Below are 18223 nucleotides of genomic sequence, written 5' to 3' on the forward strand. Positions count from 1 at the left end.
CTGGGGCGCATTCGAACGCGCGGAGCGAACGCCAGCGGCGGCGGAGCGCCGGGCGCTCGGTGGCGGCACGACGTCACATGCCGCCGTCGCCGCAACCGACGACGCCGACCCTGGCCTCCACGCTCCTATCACTGCTCTGATTCTTCAAATCACTCTCCATCCTCCAATCTGGACCCTTGAAAACTTGTTAAAACGTATCAACTAGTCGTCATAACGTCAACAACTACTTCACAATACTAAGCAAATAGGTTTCGCCACGTCATTAAGTCGTTTTAAGGTACTAAATTAATTACCAGCATTTAGGTAAGTACTGCTTGTATCTAGAGGATTCGTGGGTCTTCTAAAAACTTCGAGCATATTCTGTAAACCTCCGTGTAAAATGAACTTAGTTCCTTTCTACCTGTCCTTTGACAGACGATGTCAATACAAAAAAAACTACCATTATGTCGTGACGTTTTCGCTGTCGTCATCATCGTACCTATTATGTAGAGCGTTTATTTTAGAAGAGGTGCTTCGAGACAACAATCCATTCATAAAAGCAGGTAGAAAAATTGCACAACGTTATTCAATAAGTAGGTACAGTATTCGAACCTTGTCTTTCATCGAACAAATTCACGAGACCTTCAATCACATTTGAAAATCTGAAGCAATCATGAACTGAAGTAGGTACAATGCTTGATTATTTGGTACCGTTATGAATGTCTGAGTCAAGTGTATGGTGCCTACCTATCTGTACGAATCTGGATATAAACAACTAAAATCAACGACCTAAGTCCAAATACAGCCAAACAGAAGTTTATAGCTTCCTTATTCATCTAAACAAGAATTTATTGCGAATCAAGTATAGAATCATAAACTTTTTATTGTTTACGTGCATACTAACGCGGAGTGAATCCAATGGAAATCTCCTAGCTAGCTGTGGCATAGGCGACAAGTAAGCATTCATCGGAAAGCGTTACTTTCAAAATGTATGGACAATAACGTGGTAAACAATAAATTCTTTGACTGACCACAGAGGCACAAACGGTAAATAAATATTTATATTAGGATTACAGCGATCAAACACTACAACACGAGTTTCTCGGAAGTACTCAAATTTGCCGTTACGATAGATATTATAACTGGGAAAATTCCTGCATTCTGTAAAGCTAACAGTGTTATTCTGAGTGGCAAGGCTTGCATTAAATTTATTGTAATGTAGACGGCTTAACTGATCATGAATCGGCAAGATTATGAGCATTTCGACATTAAAATCCTCGTTACGACTGACCCTGAAATAGCTTTCATATTCGAAATCATATGGCGCCACTGAAATGTTTTGCGATCGTCCCCTTACCATAAATGAATAAATACGTACTTCATTTGCATTTAAGTAAGTATACATTATATTAAACTGAAAATACGTCAAATTGTGTGTTACATTAAATTCATGACTTATTTTATTAGTAAGTACGATTACCACAAATTGGTGTTATGATTTGGTTTACGATACTAACGGAACTCAGAATTAATTGTGAATAAAGCCTAAAAATCATAAGCTAAGACAAAACAATACGCGTAGTAAGTAACAAAACATCGTTAAAAGTAGGTTACAGAATGGTAAATAAAAAGTACAATCAAAGAGGAAAAATTGAGTCACTGAGCCCAGCGAAACAGTGGAGAAGTTATGAACCATTAATTATTTGTCATAATTATAAAATTTATGTTTTGTAAGTCTTTTTGGTCTATTACAGAAACGACATGTAACCAGGAGGTCTTAAGTGCAACCTGTTAATGGAGATTTCCTGTGCAAGAAACTGATTGGACTTTTGCAGATTATCGTACATTATTTTCCTCATTGTCTTTTTTTTGGGGTGACTACTTGGCCGGACAAATGAGGAGCGCAGAGGGTTCTCACCCCTTGAAAATGATCTTTCACTGTCGACAGAAGTCATCTGTTATGAAAGACCAAAAGTAACTGTGTTCGTCTGGCTGAATGATACGACACCCCGCACCAGAATGAAGCTGCGTGGAGTCATGTACCTATTAAGTATTTGTCTATTTATACATACTAGACAAGCGTCTGTGAGCCATGTCAGGTGGCTCAATAATAACCCTGACACCAGGGTTGATGAGGTTGGTAATTCACCTCACAACCCATACGATACTAGCAGTAGTAGATAAATCTTTACCTATGTACCGACGAAGTAAGAAAATTCTAACAGGTAGGTACTACTTTCTCAGTTAAAATGACTTTCTAAATAATTCGAGGGCTTCACTATTGTGACTTCTAAGACTTTCATGATTGTGACCACTGCGAAGTCTTCCAATTAAAAACTTCAGAATTGTTTTCTAGAAACTGAAAAATTCTATTACGTGCAAAGAAAAATTTATTCTCACTTGGTCGACACGTAAAACCCTTATAATTGAATTTTACAAGTATGCAATGAAAATGTAAGTTTTCTAACCTGAAGTAAGTCACGTTGAAGAATATTTTTTTTTAGTTTTCTATAGTTTCATACGATTTTAATTTAGTAAACGTTACTTGACAAAAATATGTATCCTACCTAATGTACTTAAAGATATTTTTCCATCATCGTTAGTCAATATTGCTCAGATCTTAATTTAATTGGACTGCGCAGTAGCATAAATTTGTGAGTAGCGGTCTTCACTGAAGATGGACTTTATAAGGATGGTCAAGTTGCAAATTGAACCGTCATACAATTTAAAGCATCATGCGAAACAATGTATACGTACTCGAATGTTAGCACGTCGCGGTGCTAATGATAAGGATCAATCGATGTTCCAATCAGCACTACCTATACATACTTTAAAACTGAGATAAGTGCATGGCACATACGTAAACTTATATGATTTCATTTTTAGCTAGAGCAGTATTTTCAATAAGTTCCAAATATTACAAGTATCTTTGAATGCGGCAATAGGAATCGCGTGGAAATTTTATAACTCCGAAAGGAAAGGTATTCGAAAGTATTACAGGCAGGCGTGCTTTATGAAAGTTTTGCAGTGAAGGCGGTTATTGACCTTACAACATTACTAGCTAGTAGGATTTCCTCAACACGCTAAGTTCCTCAAAGCGCATTCATTTTCGCCAACAGAATTGTAACGGCCTAAATTCACGCTTCGCCCGACAGATATGTCTACCCCAGAACCCATTAGTTGTCCTTATAGATAACTTTATTTTAACGAGTCGTGAATTATTTGAGTGATGGATAGATAATTAACAACACACATTTTCCTTGTCACGTTTATGTGATAGAAATAATTCATTTGGCTGCAAATCTGAAGATAAGTAGGTATATTCAATGCGAACGGAAAACTTCAGCTACATACGTACCTACATAGGAAAATACTATTATGGATTTAAAGTTTAAAATCATTGTCGGGGTTTTACCTTGATAACTAACATAACAAAGTAGTATAATCAGTAGGTAACTGTGCTATCGTAATAACTTTATTTCTTGGAGGAACTGTTTTCTATAAATATTAAAAAGGCCACATCGAAGCAATTCATCTAAAAAAGCAATATTGCTATTTGACTTTTGTTGGCATTGCGCACTTACTTTGCTTTTTAGATGAATTGCTTCGATGTGGCTTTTTATCCGACTGTCAGTGTTCTGTAATGTTTTTAACCCCTTGAAGAGCAAATTTTCGGAGGAGTGGCCTCCCTGCACTCTACCCTAAGTGACCGTTCTCACTGGCTTGGTCGTCATATTCCTAATTACCTATTGTCGCCACAGACGGACGAAGTTATATGGAACGTACCTATACAGGGTGTTAGTGACATCGTAACTAAAACTGAGGGATGATTTAGACCATAATTCAGAGTTGATATCAAGTAGAATTTTCCGTCGCAAAAGTATGGAACTGAAAATAATTAAATAAAGCACTATAAAATTCTTATGAATTTTCCGACAAATAAAATCAACTCAGAATCATGGTCTGAATTATTTTCCTCGGTTTTTGTTAAGCTATCAATAACACCCATATATGTACCACCTACTTGTATAGCTACTTGTATTACTGGTACGGGGTGTAACTTGTAAGTGACATCGTAACAAGTACTGAGGGGGATGATTCAGCTCATTATTCTGGGTTAATACCAAGGGGAACTTTCCATTGCAAAAGTATAGAATTTTAAATAATTTAATAAAATTAAAAAGAACATGTATTTTGCGACGGACAATTCCACTTAATATTAACTCAGAATCATGGTCAGAATCATCCCCCTTAGTATTTGTTACAATGTCACTAACACCCTGTATAAGATCGCTGTCACTCTCCATCAGAACGATAATTTCTCGAGTACCAGACATTCCGTTTGGTAAGTTTTAATTACGGGTTATTACAAATTTTAGGGCTGAAATATGTAGGGTAGGGCTTACAGAGTGACATCCAGATTACAGACACAGTTTTTGTAGATTAGCCACATAAGCACCATTTTGAAAGATAATTAAAGATAATTATTTTGATTTTTGATTTCCCGTAGTGGAGCAGCGTGGTGGAGTATGCTCCTTACCCCCTCCGGTTGATTGAGGGGAGGCCTGTGCCCAGCAGTGGGACGTATATAGGCAGTTTATGTTGTTTTATTTTGATTTTTAATGTGTGTATTACATATTTTAATGTTGTAAATGTAGATATATGTGTGTCGAAGGTTTTACCTAAATTAACTTTTTTATTATTTGTATGTCGTTTCCATATCTCGAGCCTATGGAGCCCCAGACTTTTGGAACGCGTACGTGGGGCCGAAAAGCCAACACTTAGAGGCCCCTTATTATTATTATTAAACATCACATTCTGATGTGACTTTCCTTTTTTCTTCCAAACAATTTAATTCCGAGTAAATTTTTATTGTTTGTTACTTACTTGGGGGTTGAAAAGGCCACATCGAAGCATTTAATTTAAAAAGCAATATTGCAATTTGATATTTGCGCATATAAAATTAAAGCACGCAATGCAAACAAATGTCAAATTGCAATATTCCTTTCTTGGATTAATTGTTTCGATGTGGCCATTTTAACCCCCCTGGTTTTCATTATAAGGCGACGTAATGGCACAGACTACTTGGCCGAACAAATGAGGGGCGCACCCGGTACAGACAGACAGACAGTTCCTAGTTGACTACGGAACCATAAAAGCAAGGAAACCATGCTATTTATCATCTCATTCTTATTGTAGAAGTCTATTTAAGTAGCACGTCGTGTTAGCCGTGACGGACATATTAGGCGATTTGTCGATGAATTTTAGCACCAACAGCAATAAACACATTACCCTCCTTTACGTCGCGTAGTCGGGTAAAACTTTCGTAAACAAAGATTACCTACGGGGAAACACCTACGTTTGTTCATCTATGATAATATTTAGGAATACCTACTTATTACAATAACAAACGTACTACTTAATAACAAGCCTAAACAGGTGTCTTGGTGGTCACGGCCTCCGTGGTCCAGAGGTTGAGCGTTGGGCTCACGATCCGGAGGTCCCGGGTTCGAATCCCGGTGGGGACATAATCACGGGATAACGCTAGCGAGATAATAACTTCCTTTTTTCCACGAGGACTTAGGGCACATCTCGTCCCAGTCTTAAACTGAGCCCAGGGGCGAGTTTGCCCATTTCTAATTTGATAATGGGTAAATGGGCCCACTACGATTCAGTTGTTGGGACGATTATACCATTGATTATTTTCTAGGGGTTTCTTGAGCCCTACGTGATGCTGCCTCGAAAAATAGGAAATAAGACACAAGTGTAAGAGACAAACTCGCCCCTGGGCCCAGTTTAAGACTGGAACGAGATGTCCCCTAAGTCGCTTATGACTATGTAGATTTTCCGCAATTTGACTACCTATTTGGCTGGACAAATGGGGAGCGCTGAGAGCTCGTATATTACGTCCCTCGGGCGCCGATACTTTTCAGTACCGTCCCTAAACGGGAAGCCGCAACTACCAGGGGATTTGGGTGTGATGACTTTCAATAAGAAACATTCGATTTCATTCCGTTAGTTTCGTTTCAAATTGAGTCTAAAATTTTAACTGCTTTGAAACTAGGTTTTGTTACAAAACCACGTCCGTATGTGATTTTTCAAAAAGGCGCCTCTAAGGGTTTTTATCATTTATAAAGCGACGAAATTGAACTTACGTGTTAAGAAACAGTGACTAATTGGGTCGTGTACTACTAGGTTCAAAATAATTTATGAAAATCTGATTACTAAATAAAGACAGATCTAAAACGAATGAAAAATATTTAATTTTTCTATTTGACTTAATTATGAATTTTAATCAAGAAAAACGTAATAATAAATCCGACATTTTATCACGTTTTTCTATGACGTCAGTGTGCTTTTTCATAGTTCACAAATTCCATAGTTCGTGCTTTGACGTTTAGAAAAGTTACTGATTTGACTAGTTGAAAAGTAGCCTATTGATATTTCAGAAAATTAAACAAGGTTAAGCATGTTTTATCATCTAGCAATGATTACACAGCTTATCTAAAGGTATCTAATTATAGCCGGCAGCATCAGATTGGCATCACGTAGAGAACACGTGATAGGTACAAAAGCTCGTGCAACAACAACGCACAACGTGGGATGTTTGTTCTGTGAGGAAAATTTCACTGTTAGAAGAAAACAATAGCGTAGTGCATTAACATTAGTGCTATTTCAAGGCTGCTCTAAATGCTGTAAATCTTCAGCACTGCGCAACTACAAAATGCTCAAACTGAGCCCCAGTGAGTCCCAGTAGTGGCTAGGCACAGGCCTCTCCATAATCCACCGAAGGGGGTATGCATATCTTTTTTTTGACGTGACTTATTGTAGATTGGCCGCAGATGGCATTAACTACTTGGCCGGACAAATAGGGAGCGCTGAAGGCTCTCACCCGATACAGCGTTTAAGACAACAGGCCTGAGGGTGCCCAGTTGGGCGCGAACCTCGGCTCAGGGCGTCGTCTGAGAGGAAAAATATTTGAAAGAATTAATCGACCCTAGTGGGTCGATAGCGATAAGCGCTGAATGAGGGAAATCGTGGACCACGCCGGCGGGGTCGGTATCGGGGTCCTGAAGTGTGGTATGCATATCCACTACGCGACCCCAGCATGCGGGTTGGTGGACGTGTTGGAATAGCGCGAGACCAACGGCTTAACGTGCCGAAGCCCGGAATCAACTTATTTAAATCATACAATCAGGTAGCTAAACAAAGGACAGTCTCACCAACGGATTTCGAGTTTTTGTTCAGGATGCTAAAAATTATGATTCGTACATTTTTAGTAAGTAGGTAAAATACCTTTACGAGGTTCACATTATGATAAACATCACGGTGGTATATTGTAAGTAAGTCTCAATCAATCCGATCCCACAAACTGGATTCTACTAGTTTAGTAGGTTAGAATATTTCGTTATCTACTTATAATTTAAGCTGGCTAATGATAATAAACGGAGACTTCAGGGGTTGTGCAATGAGTCAAAATGAATGAATGACTAATTTATTTGAACAGACAAGTTTAGTAATCACGTGGCGCGATATATTGACCTAATATTTACCTACAGTTGCAATTAGCATTTATAGATTTTTTCAACATCAATGAGGAACTTTCCAGGCTATGTTCCTCAAGAACAATACACTTAGATGGCGCTGTAAAGATTTTCCTTCATTTCACCTTCTAATTTCATAGATACCAGACATAAGCATTTTTTATCTTTGTTTTTTTAATATAAATGATGACCCTTTTCACCCAGGCAATTACATCTTCCACCCATCATTATTCTGATCAAACTAAAGAGAAGCAATAACCTAACCTAACTATGTACCCTAGTAATGAGAAAATATATAAGTATATATTTATCACATGAAATCTCGACAACGCCATCTATATTATTTTTGGGGTACGTAGCCTAGAAAAAAACCTCATGGTCTGAGCTTTACTTTTTAGCATTTCTTGCCGCCAAAGTGGGATTTTTATGAGGGTTGCTCGGGCTTTTTTTGTCGTGACTTATTGTAGATCTGCCGCAGGTGGCATTAACTATTTGGCCGGACAAATGAGGAGCGCTGAAGGCTCTCACCCGGTACAACGTTTTAAGACAACGGGCCTGAGGGTGCCCAGTTGCCCACCTGGCTAGAGTAATCGGGTCGTCGGAATCGTATATTAAGTACATCCTTCGGACGCTGATACTTTTCAGTACCGTGCCTAAGTGGGATGTATTCGGAAGGTTGCTCGAGCGAAGGCTCCTGAACTTAAAGAAAAGAAAACTCATTTTTCGTTAAACACAACACAAATATCACGTGTGAGAATGACTTGCACCTTGCCGGTATTATATTCATGACTGTGTTGTTGTGACTATCTATGCGGTATTCGCTGACTGACGCCGGCGGCGCCACACGATTACGCCAAATTATATTAGTAGGTATCTGTCACAGAGTCCTTGTCTATCCTTACTAAGTAAATACGCGTAATTTCATAAACAATTCGTGAACTAAAATCGTAAGATAATTCGTAATAACTTAGGGCACTTACCGTCTATAAGCGCACTTTTATATAATAGGTATAACTAATTTACATGCCTCCGATTCCTACAGACACATCCTAATTTTATTTTAAATTATACCGGTCTATTTCTCATTCGCCGAAAAGGAAAGGTATAACTTAAAATAAACTTAGATGATGTGTACCGGAATCAGCGCCGATACTTATTTCAATGAAAATAACTTGGTAAGTACACAGAACCCCCAACCCTATGGGGTTGAATGTCCTGTTGGTTTCGGTTGAATTCAATGTAGATACCTAAGTTATTACATTATATAACGGCCTCTGTAGTCCAGTGGTTTGTGCGTTGGGCTCACGATTCGAATGTCCCGGGTTCAAATCCCGGCGAGGACATATCACAAAAATCATTTTGTGATCCCTGGTTTGGTTAGGACATTACAGGCTGATCACCTGATTGTCTGAAAGTAAGAATATCCGTGCTTCGAAAGGCACGTTAAGCCGTTAAGATGTAAGTTAGTAGTCGTTTCATGAGCCATGTTAGGGGCCTTTGGCAACTCAATAATAACCCTGACACCAGGGTTGATGGGATTGGTAATTCACCTCACAACCCACACGAAAGAAGAAGATTAGATTGAATTTGCGAAAAGAAAAATCTCTATGTTTTCTCGTTCAGCAAAATATAATTTCATAATCAAATAAACTTCTTCACCATGCCCGAAATCTTTTCCGAATTTTATATCAAATACTTATGAAGATAGGTATAGGTAAGTATAGGTATTCACCGAATTGAACTTACAGCACGCGTGTCGTCACACTAACGCGGTGATTTTCCTATAAAGCCTTATCAGGTTTATCATTATTTCAATAGGTTTCATTACATCACCTCTTCAAATGGGTGTGTCGTATTCACTGACTCATCTGCTGTAAACACAATTCTGGATACACGTCTGTCAATGCTTAAGTTTTCATAGAGTGTGTGTAATAACAGGGTAGTTTCCAACTACTCAAATGAGTTACTTCTTACTAAACGATGGAATTTGTATGAAAAAGCAATCTGTGACGTCATAGAAAAACGTGACAAAATGTCGCATTTAATTTTACATTTTTCTTTATTAAAATTCATAAATAAGTTTAGAAAAAAGATAACATTTCTTGTCACCTTTCGATCTGTCTTTATTTAGTAAGTAATCAGAATTTCATAATTTATCTAGAAAACTACCCAATTGTAAGATAATTAAATTAAATTGCCATGACGTGTTCGTTACACTTGTATACTATCCAGATAGCTGCACTTACCTACATCACACTCATAACACGCACGTCAGTTCAAAACAAAACAGCACTTCTGCGCTTAGGAATGCGATACTCGGTCTTTTGCATCGAGAGGTAGGTAGGTACCTACTTCAGTAGGTACGTACATTAGTACTATGTATAGTGTATCCTTCATTCTATGCGTGTAGTACTGTGTGCATTGCTTGGCAGAAACTGATTGCTGACCTACTTAGAACCTAACTTAGAAAGACTGGCCAATGCACGCGACAATATTTTAGCTTACAAAATATTTTAAGTTTTCATTTGCGTCCTTGAAAGTGTGTAGTTCTATACTATACCCACACTTTTTATGATAAAAATATTTTTTTTATCTCGTAGCCCTTGTTTAATGTGACTTATTGCAGATTTCTCAATCTGTGCTGTTCTAGCTAGAGCCCTACCAGAATCCATTTCCTCGGCCTCCAACCATTACTGATACCGCCGCTGCCCGGCATCAGGGGTGCGCTTTTGAAGTAGCGGCGCCTACTCGCTACGTCACAAAATCGAAAAATTGAGAAATTGGTCGGCCTACTGCGGAATGGAAGGCGATTGGGGCAACCACCGTTCTACACGCCCTGTCTATGGAGTAGGTAATGAAAATGGAGACGATTACTTCACCGACAAGAGCGCAGCTCTTAAATAAAGAGAGAGATTGCAGATTTGTCGCAAATGGCATTAACTATTTGGCCGGACAAATGGGGAGCGCTAAGGGCTCTCACCCGGTACAAAATTTAAGACAACAACAGGCTTGAGGGTGCTAAGTTAAGCACGAACCTCGGCTCAGGGCGTCGTCTGAGAGGATAATATTTGAAAGAATCAATCGACCCTAGTGGGTCGATAGCGATAAGCGCTGAATGAGGGAAATCGTCGACCACGCCGGCGGGGTCGGTATCGGGGTTCTGAAGTGTTTGTTATCGCGAGCTGATTGGCCGCCTCTATGGCTGTAGATTAAATAGTAGCAAAAACAAATGCTTAGCTCCTCGTTTTGGCTAGACACACGTGCCATCTTTTTGCACGGTGTAGACATGTTGGACGTTTTATTTGCGCAGTCCATTTTTTTCACCTGGCCACGGGTAATAATTGTTAGTTTTTAAATAACAAAATTGTTTGGCCAGTTAGCCAAGAAGCGGGGGCACGTGGAGGGCGAACTTGCTAACTGATGTGGGTGGTCAGTCCTGGATCACACAGTTTTTTTTTTTTACTTCACAGAATTATTGGCCGTCTTCCCGAGCCGAATTGCGACTAATCGGCACATCATATTCAAATTGAAATTGAAATTCAAAAATATCTTTATTCAGTAGGTAACATAGTTACACTTTGAATCGTCAATTTTTACATAACGAACGTCTCATCCGCCTAAAACTACTGCAGCTTCTCACAACCTGTATAGCCGGGGAAAAGAAGCTGCAAGAAAAACCTCGACACAGGGCCCTAGACGTTCTTTTAAAAAAATAATAAATACTTAAATACAATCTTGACTAATTAACACTTAAAATGGCAACATCGAAACAATTCATCTAAGAAAGCAATGTTGCAATTTGACATTTGCGCATATAAAAGTAAATGCGCAATGCAAACAAATGTCAAATAGCAATATTGCTTTCTTAGATGAATTGCTTCGATATGGCCATTTTAACCACCCTATAATGGAATATTCCCAGAATCGCAGATTGGTAGTAAACTAAGTACATTAATATTCGTACAAATTCATATAAAAATTCATAAATATATACGAGTAAGTAGATAGGTAAGTAAGTATCATCTGTGCTATTTTACAAGCAGTCATCAATAGTTCGTTGATTATACAATATATTTTTTTTTACGAATTCAAGTGCACTCAAAACTTACTTGTATGATAAATTAATTATCATAGAGTTTGGTATTGCAGTAAAAAATGGCATACCTAAGTTCTAAATTTATTCCATAAGAGCAAGAAATATTTGTACCTACCTACATTCAATTCCAGACCCTATTTCACAAGCGTCAGGTTTACTTTTGCTTCTTTTGTTATCGAATGTTTGGAATAGGAAAGTAGAGCAACTTCAGGTATAGTGACGTCAGCGGGGGTGCTCCCCGAAAGGGGTGAAAATATTCAAATTCTGAAGTGTGAGTTGTAAAGGTACTAGACGAAGTGGTACCTTGTATATCGTGCGTGCTCCTTATTGTAACGTATTACGTAAAGACGCTATTGGGCGCAGGGCAGCGGGTAGATATGCAAACAACTACAAAGACAGCGAAGATGGACGCAGCCGATCATCATAACGTCAATTCATAAAAACGTTATACTTACTACCCAAAGTGCAGTACACAAATAAAGTAAGTACCAGTAGTTCGTGCGTCACATGAACGTCATTTGTTTATTTAGGGGGATGGATACGGGAGGGTAGCCGGGTGCCAGCCTGGAGCTGACATTGAATGAGCAGCCGAATCGATGGCGCCGGCGGCGCCTCTCTGTCTGCTTCCCAGCTGACGTCACACGGGAGAAAGTCCGGAGCTTGCCAGGATATACCTATTTTCAGATCAGGAGTTCTATTATTCTTTATCACTTTGTAGGCGTAGCTTTTATTTGAGAAGTTTTGAAGGTTGTTTATAATGTAGGTACCAATGTATAGCAGCGGCCTGTCATAATATCATAAAATTAATAACATTACAAACAATTTGTGACAACCAAACAGCAACTCGGGCCTCTAGGTGACAACATAACAACGTTAAGATACTACAAGCATAAAATAAGGTATATCTACAAGTAAAGCCAAGCTAAGTAGGTAGGCACATTAATATATCTTTCTTTATTTTGTACCATTAAAGCCTTAAATATATGACAATATTTGTTTACATTTATAAAATATGTAGTTACAGGCTGTGACATAATTGCTATGAGTCGGCTGTTATCCCTAAAAGTTTTAAAACTGAGCTAAGGATACCAGCTACCATCTAAAAGTTGTATGCAAAAGCCAAAAGTGAGGGTGCTGACAATGAATATTGTTATAATATTTAAAATTTGAATAATATCAAGTTATCAATAAAAAAATAATAATAATTAATAGTTAAGGTAAAATGCAACTTGCTATGTGCGTGTGTGTGTGTATGTGTGTGTGTGTGCGTGTGTTGTGTGAGGTGTATCTACTTGTACATTGATTCAAACCTAACTTGCTTGTTGCCCTGGAGTTGGATCTGGTAGATAGCAACTGACTATAATGTTGATCCCCACTTAGTAGTCGCATTTCAAATACGAGAGTACGGGACTTTTCAGGTTTCGTTCCTTAAAGAAAAACTATATATGTAGACGGTACTGTCAAAATTTTCCTTCGTTTAACCATCTAATTTCAAGGATAACAGACGTATGCGTCTTTTTTCTTTGTTTTTGGGTACGAATGATGAGCCTATTTATTACACCCAGGCACAATTGCAATGCAATACAAATACACTTTATTGGACCAAAATAAAAACAAATACTTACAAAAAGACTCTTACATTTTCCTATTCTGAATAAAATAAAGAGAAGCAATATAGGTACTCGTAGCAACATACATCTTCTCTCTCTTCTTCTATCGCGAGAGTTAAGAGGTGGATTTCCAACCCCATCAACCCCATCCTTATATGTGATCCAAATATCAAGCAACAATTATTTTTATACTAGCTTTTGCCCGCGACTTCGTTCGCGTGGCGTGTTATAAAAGAGAGATCTTTGTGTGTGTGGGAGTGCATGTCAAATTTCAAGCATCTAACTTATGCAGTTTAGATTTTTTCATACAACATTTTTTTCCCGCTAACTCCCGTTCTCGTGGGAATTTTGCAATATCCTGTTGCAACTAAGCTTTAAGTTTACTAAGGTACCTGCATGCCAAATTTCAAACGTCTAACTTGAGTGGTTTAGATTTTTCATAGAAAAGGATTTTCCCGCTAATTTCCGTTTCCGTGGGAATTCCGGGAATTCCTTTCTTAGTGCACCTCTACGCTATCTAAGCTACGTCCCTTCCAAATTTCAAGTGCCTACGTTTAGCCGTTTAGGCTGTGCGTTGATATGTCAATTAATCAGTTTCTCCTATTATACTTATATTTTTATATATTTATATAAGAAGATATGCTTCTGCCATAACATTGTATTAAAATAGGTAATTATCACGTTAAATTTCGACAGCGCCATCTTAATTTTTTGGGGATCATATCCTGGAAAGTCCCTTATTAGATCTCGTGTTAGTAGAAGAAAAAATTTTAAAAATATTTGGCTACTTATTAGCAGTGACGTAGGTACTCGCAACTTGTAGCTATCACAATAAAATATACCTACTTACTGCGCATTAGAAGTGTTTGCCATAGCATTTAATCCGCCCGGGCGTGTCATAGCCATCAAACGGGGGATCACATTTCGTGTGTTCGTGATCTAACACGTCGGAGGTGTTGTAGATGAGAGAAAATCTGATATTTCTGACTACTAGGATATAAACAAATTATATAAAGTATATAGGTACCTACAGCATGACATAGGACCACCTATCACGTTGGTCTAACAGGCAGAGAGCTCGCTGACGCGTGGGTACTCAGTTCATCTTGCGATGGTTGTACCTCTGACTATACCAATTGGGATGTAGTCGTCTTCTTCTTGATTTATCTAGCTGGTAAATCATCTTTTTTTTTTTTGACGTGGCAAATCTACAATAAGTCACCAACTAGGGTTATTATTGATTCGCCAAAGATCCCTGACATGACTCATATAACGACTACGTTACTTACATCAGTAAGTAGTAACCGGGAGCAACAGCCTAACGTGCCTTCCGAAGCACGGATCATCTTACTAGGACAATCGGGTGATCAATGTGCAATGTCCTAGCGAAACCAAGGCTCACAAAGTGATTTTTGTGATATTTGCCCAACCTGGGTACGGAACCAGAACCGTAAAATTGTAAGCCCAAGACTCAACCATTAGACCACGGAGGCCGTTATGTAATCGAGGATATAGTCGTTAGCTTGTGTTATGATATAGGAACATTGATACACAACTGCTATAGGAACCTCTGTTCGGCAACCTGAGGAGAAATGGAAATGGAGCGTAGGTACCCTACTACACTGCTAAATTGGTTAATTGATGGTGGCATCTACGCTGATAGCCAGCACAGTTCGTCAAGAGTTTGCTAACTTAAGAACTTGAGTAGGTATAGGTACTGACTACTGACTTCTATCAAACTCATAGAACACGTTCTGCTGCCTATCTTTCCGAACATGTCGTAAAACCGACAGAAGGGATATATTGTGTGCTCTCCTATGGTGCGCCAGTATGGATTGCGCGGAAGTTCCACTCTACCGTCATAGGACTTCGTATCAAAAATAGGTATAAGTTGTCTTTGATTACTAGTGTCTCTGACCATCCCGTTAGGGACTGCGCGCGTGAGTAAACTAGACACGTGAAAAAAGAGATAAAACTTCCAACAACGACTGCGATATCTAAGAACAATACCATTTGTATTATGAATTAAGTATTAAATTATTAATAAAGATCGGTCAGGTGCGAGTTGGACTACTGCATAGCTAGGGTGTCGCACCAGCATAGCAAAGATTCAAGTCAAGTCTCAACCCATGGTGTAAACCACGTATAACGCAAACATAACCTTTCATATTATTTTACGAAAAAGCTTGGTAGGTAGATACAGAAGTTATGTTTTATTTTACACTTCGCTTTTTTACTGCTCTTTTAGGCTGACGTAAGTAAAGTAATTTATTCGTATACCTACTAACTGTCCGTATGCGACTTTATCCACGTGGAGCCCTACGACTCTCTCCCTTTCGGTGCGGGAGTCCAACTCGCAGTTTATATATCGCGCGGGAACCGGCGGGAACCGAGGGAAGCTGCAGCGTGTTTGGATACACGTTTTTAGTATTCTCAATTCAATACCAATTGAAGAAACTTTGATATAATAAAATAACAGAAAATATTTTCCCTTTTCCATTATTTTCTCTAGCTCTTATTTATTTTTATAATCTTCCTAATAATGAATTATAAAAAGAAATCGAATAAATTAATAAAATGGTACGTAAACGTTTCGCATCTTATCGAAGAAACTGTTAATCGGTTTTCAGCCTATTTAGCGCTTTATAGTTTTGATATATATTTGTATGTATAGACGGTTATATAGTTATAGCAGCTGAGCAAATAGTGAGCATAGTGCATCAACAAAACAAAATGCAGCAAGCGAATTCAACATGGCTTGCTTGTTGTAATGGCAGCCAGTTTGTAAAATTAATATATCAGTGGGCGCAACAGTGGATAAAAATCAATAGTTGCACTAGTACCTAAAGTGGTTAGCAGTTACGCGATTTGGTTGAGAAAAAATTCGTTTATTCAATGATTATTCGTTGTGTAGTACTCCATTTTAACGTTGTTGCTAGGAGCAGGTGAGGTAAAAGCTTGTCGGTAATCAAAACTAAAAATGTATGACTGAATTGTTGCCGGAATAATCTCCACAAAGAAAGGATGGTTTTTTTCTTGGTAAATATTTATTAATTAGATGGAAGCTGTACCTCATTTCATGGTGTTCACAGCAGCTTTATTTCCATCTTCATACTTCAAATTGTATTTAGCTTCTTTTGAATTGTGATATTGAAGAATTTGCAGTAACAGATGCATCTGAAATCATTGTCGTACCTACCATCTCTACATATTCTCACGGAAAACTAATATTATTTTAATGCTAGTAACCTATAGTAAAGATGCGAATGAGCAACACACATTTTACTTAATTCATTGATCAATATAAACTCTGTGGGTTCTTTATTGGGTTAAGTCACCAGCTGTTTAGGTATAAAGATCATCTAAAGTAGATAAGACAAAAAGTTATTCAAGCTGTATGAGCATGTAAAGCGGTGAAAAAAATCACCAATAGTAACGCTTCATTATGCTAGCCTCATGTGTTTCAGTATGTATATTGGTGGATTTTGTCCTCAAAAATCACTCCACCACCTCTTAAAAGGTCTTATACAATATTATCATAGATTATTGCAATAGCAGGTTAGAAAACAACCACTGCTTAGTTATTTTTGACTAAATGCTCCTTCTGACAACAAAACGCACATGAATAAGCTTTTTAAGGAAAAAATACACTATCTTCAAGAAGCTGTAAATAATAATTAACAGTGCAGGCACCAATCTTATAAGGACAAATATGTGATATTCACATAGATACAATGATACAAAAAAATTAACTAGCAATAATTCTTTCTGAAATCATGTTTCTCTTGCCCCTCTTCATTATTTAGGGTTAGTTAGAGATATAGAGTTAAGGAACGGGTCAATTTTCATTAAACAGAGTCCCAGTTTGAGCCTTCTACTACACCCCATACTGTACGAACCTCTCCTTAGCCTTCCACTTGGTCCTTCGATACTATAAATACTAATATGTACTTAGTACCTAGGCTGACATTTTAGATCTCTAATATTCACTTCTATTTATTCTTGTGGAAATGTCACAAGTATAAAATCTATCTAATAGATTGTAATATAAATTTCCTTTTCATCTGAGTTTAGCTTGGGGTGGAATACAAGAACAGATTCATATCTGAATAGAGAATTTTATTTCATTTAACTTTTGCACACATATGATAGGTAGAAAAAAAATGTTTATTCAATAAAACTAAACATGTTTCGTTATAATAATCACAGTAATAGCTTTATATTGATGATGATAGGCTATTTGTAAAAAAACTTCAGTGAAAGTTATCATTGTCTGTCCTCATAAGCCTCCTCTAGAGCTCACCAAGAGTCTGGAGCTGATTTATACACACGGCAGTGTGATAGCCTAGTTAGAGATAGAGCACCCATAACTTAAAATCTGTTTGCAAATCTCGTAAGACCATCTATAATAAAAATAAATAAACAAACATAAGACATCTACTCGTACCAAAATCAATTATCGAATATCTTATTGTTCACTAGGGTTGAACACCCTAAATTAAAAATAAAACACCCTATTCTACAACTACACGAGTACTCATGAAAATGTTAGAACTTCCAGATGACTTGGGGAGTAAAAAAATGGTATAGAGTTAGATTATGGGATGTGAATGTTGTGAATTTCATGATGTAAATCGATCATTTTATGAAATAGAACACACACTCATAATGACTGTGTGTGTGACTGTGTGTGTGTGTGTGTGTGTGTGGACTCATTGGCCACATCATAATGTAGTTTGGCCAGATCAATGAACACAAAACGTTTAATGACATGAGCAACTAAATACACAATTACTTCATGATATGGCCAAACATTGGCAATCATATTGTAAAATTAGTAACATTATCCACCGCCAGTGGCACTGGTGTCCATTATATTAAAACTTGATTGATATTATAATCGATGAATCAATTTAATTGTAAAATTTTCCATATTGTTAGTATTGATTATTTTATTTATTTTAAATTAGGTAAATTATTTTTAAACTTAGAAA

The 18223-nt window shown here is 37.7% G+C and overlaps 1 protein-coding gene across 12 annotated transcripts in view; it reads left to right on the plus strand.

Moving 5' to 3' along the window:
• The first annotated feature begins 15963 nt into the window (after positions 1–15963).
• LOC126380251 (protein AF-10) overlaps positions 15964–18223 on the plus strand; it is a 32410-nt gene continuing 30150 nt past the window's right edge. For 11 of the 12 annotated variants that reach the window (XM_050029518.1, XM_050029527.1, XM_050029528.1 and 8 more), the window contains exon 1: positions 15964–16268. The gene's annotated coding sequence lies outside the window, so the exon portion shown is untranslated. The remainder of the gene's footprint in view (positions 16269–18223) is intronic. The other variant, XM_050029519.1, reaches the window with a different exon arrangement.

The sequence above is a fragment of the Pectinophora gossypiella genome, chromosome Z (genome assembly GCF_024362695.1).
Source record: "Pectinophora gossypiella chromosome Z, ilPecGoss1.1, whole genome shotgun sequence".
NCBI classification, from domain to species: domain Eukaryota; kingdom Metazoa; phylum Arthropoda; class Insecta; order Lepidoptera; family Gelechiidae; genus Pectinophora; species Pectinophora gossypiella.